The sequence below is a fragment of the Quercus suber genome, unplaced genomic scaffold (assembly GCF_002906115.3).
Source record: "Quercus suber isolate HL8 unplaced genomic scaffold, Cork oak 2.0 scaffold_326, whole genome shotgun sequence".
Classification (NCBI taxonomy): Eukaryota; Viridiplantae; Streptophyta; class Magnoliopsida; order Fagales; family Fagaceae; genus Quercus; species Quercus suber.
This window is the reverse complement of record NW_027069779.1, coordinates 454,521-459,459: the sequence shown is the minus strand read 5'-3', so window position 1 is coordinate 459,459 and position 4,939 is coordinate 454,521.

Sequence of the window (4,939 nt, the reverse complement as noted above, 5' to 3'; positions counted from 1 at the left end):
TGGGCTCGTGTCTCAGTCCCAGTGTGGCTGATCATCCTCTCGAACTAGCTACTGATCATCGACTTGGTAAGCTATCGCCTCACAAACTAGCTAATAAGACGTGAGCCCCTTCTCAGGCAGATTCCTCCTTTTGCTCCTCAGCCTATGGGGTATTAGTAGTCATTTCCAGCTGTTGTTCCCCTCCCAAGGGCAGGTTCTTACGCATTACTCACCCATCCGCCACTGGAAACACCACTTCCTATCCGACTTGTATGTGTTAAATATGCCACCAGCGTTCATCTTGACCCAGGATCGAACTCTCCATAAGATTCATAGTTATAGCTTCCCATTTCGTAAACAAAGGGGATTTGAAATTGTCTTTCATTCCAAGGCATAACTTGTATCCATGTGCTTCAGATTCGCCTGGAGTTCGCTCCCAGAAATATAGCCATCCCTACCCCCTTATGTTAATTCCACGAGCCTCTTATCCATTCTTATTCGATCACGGCAGGAGAGCAAGTTAAAATAGAAAAACTTACATTGGGTTTAGGGATAATTAGGCTCGAACTGATGACTTCCACCACATCAAGGTGACACTCTACCGCTGAGTTATACACCTTGCCCCCCATCGAGAAATAGAACTAACTAATCCTAAGTCAAAGGGTCGAGAAACTCAAAGCTACTATTCCACTATTTTTGAACAACTTGGCGTCAGACATTCCTTCTTTTTGCACTATTACAGATACGAAAATAATAAGAAAAATTGGATTCCATTGTCAACTGTTCCTATTGGAAATAGGATTGACTACGGATTTGAGCCATAGCACATGGTTTCATAAAACCGTACGGTTTTCCCGATCTAAATAAAGCAGGTTTTACATGAAGAAGATTTGGATATCTCTTCCTTTTCTGCTTCTTTTATATTTTCTCGAATTCTTCCTTTAGTGCTTCCAATGCTTGCTTTCAAATTTTGCCATCAGGGCTATGGGAGTCGAACCCAATTCTTCCGCGACCACCCACGAATTAATGACGACTGAGCAAGAGGCTACCAATACGCTAATTACTGATTGCGAGATCCGCTGTGTATATGTGAAACTGGTCCTTCCTGGATTTTAGGCCTTTCGGTTGATGGGTTCTTGTCAATGTCAAGGAATGCGGCACGATTAACCCAGACTCACATAGGTCGCACATGAATCTACCTACGCTATTTCCAGTTCTCCGAGTTATTCTAACTAGGGGTGAATGTCATCTTCGTTCCTCTTGCAAGCAAAGCACATTACTGGTCCTTTGCTTACTTCCTTTTAGGTGGAGTGGAGTCAAGGTCCAAAGGTTGGTCGAGTAAGCCTAGAGGCTTCCTCTCCTGGCTTTAGTACTAAAGCAAAGGAGAGCGAGCTCTCACTTCCTCACCTCAGGTTCTGCTTTCTTACTAGATGCCACACCTGGACATTCTTTCGGCTAAACATTCCTAAATACAGGTTGGAGGTTCTGTAGAAGATAAAAGAGAGTGGGGGTCCTTTCTATGGTTGTTTGTCTACTGCCTTTGCCCTCGCTAGATAGCTTTCAAAAGATGCAAAAGATACAAGGAGATACGATCATTTCAGCCGATCGAATGGGTCAGCCAGCTTGCTATGGATTGAATTTCTTCCTTTAACGACTAGGCCTCCTTAGTCCACCTCCAGGACTTTCACAAATATATTCACCAGGAAGATCAGAGATGTCTACACCTCTAGATAAAAGCTTTGAAATAGACGTTGGAATGGATGGTTTCAAATTCTTTCCTTTCTGCCTGAAAGATGGAATAAATAGGTAGGATGCCCAGCCCTGGTTCCTAAGATTATGCTTTTGATGCAAGCCCTTGCCTTGTGTAAATTCCCTTCCTTTTGGAAGGAACGGATGGAGAGATAGAAACCTCGTTAACTCGGTTTCCAACTTTCACTAGCGCTAGGGTTGTGGAAAGTTACCTTCTTTTAAAGCCTGAACAGAACAAGAAGGCTACAAACTCTTTGATCTGCAGCAAGGAAGAACTCGACTCTCTGATCTGGCCTACCAGAAAGACAACCGCTTGAGCTGTACCTGCCGTGCTACCAAAACAAAAGAAGAAGTAGTTTACTACTGCATCATAGGTGGGCTTGACTTGACCTGCGCCCTGACCCGTAAATGGATCTGCTCTCTTCGACGACCACTAGCCCGCTAACCGCAAGCAACTTAGACTAACGGCACCATAGGTGGGCTTACCTTTAGAGCTGCTAGACTTGAACTATGACTGCTTTCTTTGATTGAGTACCTAAACTCGCCTACCCTTAAGCTGTTCCTTCTCTGTATCAGGTACTTGTTCTAGCGAGCAGTAGTTGTCTCGGCTCCCAATTTGATTGAGTTGTACTGGCTCTGATCAAGTTCAACTGCGCCCACTAACCAAAACTAAACTGAACAAGTGGATTTGATTCCAGTTCCTTTCTGACTTGAATAACTAAAAAGGAGTCCAATGCCTGGAAACCAATGCCTGGAAAGAGTACAGGACAAAGAACTAAGACAAACACATAAAAAGTAAAAAATCCAAAAGTTTGATCAACTTTGTTGAGTGTTATCTCAAAGCATGTTTTGCCTTGTACCTTTGTACTAATGGCTTTGTGTATTTAACGAGCTTAGACTCATATCATTATGGAAGAACTTCTGAAATCTTTATGGCTATTGTAAATAGATCTTTAACCTTGTCTTAAATGATTAGTGAATGATTTTGTTGATCTTGAGACATGCATAGACTAGTGCCTATATATCTTTCCACTTTTATTTTTATTGCTTTTAATTAAAGAGCTCACCAAATGTAAATCTCCAAATGAAAAGAGATATTGAGCAGCAAAAGCCTGTCGCATATACTAGTATTTGACTAAGAAAAAGGGAAAACGACCAAAATAAAATGTTTGATGCCCAAAAAGTCAAAGGCTATCTCATCAATTTGAAATATTAAAAATTTCAAGCATCTATCTCACAATGAGATATGTTGATTCAAAATGATCAAATGATATGATGTATATGGAGCCAAATGAAAAGTTTCAAAGAAATGTTCTCAAGTTTATGTGGGAGGTCATATATGCACACTTTTATAATTGAGATGAGTCACATTATCTAATGCTAGTTGTGTATGTCTTGATTGAATTGATTATTGAAGCCTCACATTAGACTAAGGACTATCTCATTTTTGATATTCACACACAACACACAAGACTATGTTCAATGAATGCCATATTCATTTGTGTTATTGTACTTGTTTAAATGTGTTTTCACAAACTCAATCTTTGTTGATCAAACACAAAAAGATTTTTTAGTGTTTTAGTTTGTTTTTGGAAAGTATTTTGTTTTTAAAAAGCTGTCAAAATTTTCAAAAACAATGTTACCTTGTTTTGGCGACTCAGTCACAGATTGGTCCAGTCACATGCCCTAGTCATGAGCTCACTCAGAGACTTTTCGCGGCTCACTGGCGAGTCAAGGTTGCAGTCGCGAAAAATACTTAGAAAAATTTTCAAAACTTGAGTTTTCGTAATTTTCGCGGCTTAGTGTGGTGACTTGTTCGCAGGTGGAAGGTCCAGTTATGAGGGATACACAGAGATTTTCGCAGCTCCCCTAGCGACTATCTCATAGGTAGACCTTCCAGTCGTGAAAAACACTTAGAGAAATTTTTCAAGTTTCTTACCTTTATAGTGTTTCGCGGCTTACCCTAGCGACTTGACTCAGTTGCGAAAAACGCGTGTTTTGCGTTTTACAGACAATTTAAAAAAAAAAATTTCAATGTTTTTCCCTCGTACTTTTGTGACTATTCATTGTCTTCCCCATTTCACTCTTACAAACACTCCGAGTATTTCTTCAAAAATCCTTCATTTCTGCATCACTTCTTCTCAAATCTACAACAAAAGGTATGGGTCTTCCTTCTTTCTCTTCCTACCTACTGATTTGTTCATTATTGTCGTGATTTTTGTGTTGATATTGTGGTTAGTGATTTATCATGATTCGAACATGGGTTTTTGTTTTTATGTTCTTAGTGTGTGTTTGTGATGGTTTTTTTTTTATACGGATCTTCTCTATCTTGGGTACCTATTGTGTTTTTGGTTGTATTCACACACTCATTGTCATAGTTTGAACCTAATGCTCAAGTGTTTAGGGTTTTCTTCATCATCCATGGTGTGAATCTGACACATTGCTAATACTGTTTGGTGTCTTGTTTGGTTTCTCTTGTTTGTGATAACCATGTTGCAGAGTCAAAATGTCTCATTTCAAGAGATCAGCTGTGAAAGGAGGTAGCAGCAAAGGGAAGGAGCTTGTCATTGAAATTGATGATTTCTCTCCTAGACCAAAAAGGACTCGTTCTCCACAGGTGTGTTTGTTCCTAACAAGTTTTGATCGTATGCTGCTTTTTAGACTCATGAAAACTATTTCAGAAATACTACACCATTGATTGAAAGGGTCGTTGATCAGCAATCTCTTTTTGACACCGACATCCTGTTAGGATTAGTGCCCTTAAATCCTATTGTATGATACTATGTATGATATTAAGTTTGACATTGTGTATGATATTATGTATGACTTAATATTATGTTTAATAAATTGGTTTTATTAATATCTGAAATAATAGTAACATGAATATTCGGACATTATCACATAGTCCATGAGATGCATAGTATGTGATTTATGTGAAGAGTCACAGAAGATATAAATTACAAGTTCTTTGTATACTCAGAATTATAGTTCGTAGTCGGTGATGAATTTGGGCATTTCATCTGCGAAGACTATAACATATCAATCATGATGATTTGTCTTGATCATGGAAGTGGTGACTTCTGGTTGATGTGTTAATATGTTTTAAGAGTTAAGACATATTGAACTGGACCGCTGTGAGATTTATTATTCTCCTAAAGACTGTCAAATGAATAATAAATCTCACGACTTACATTTGCATGAACTCTTAATC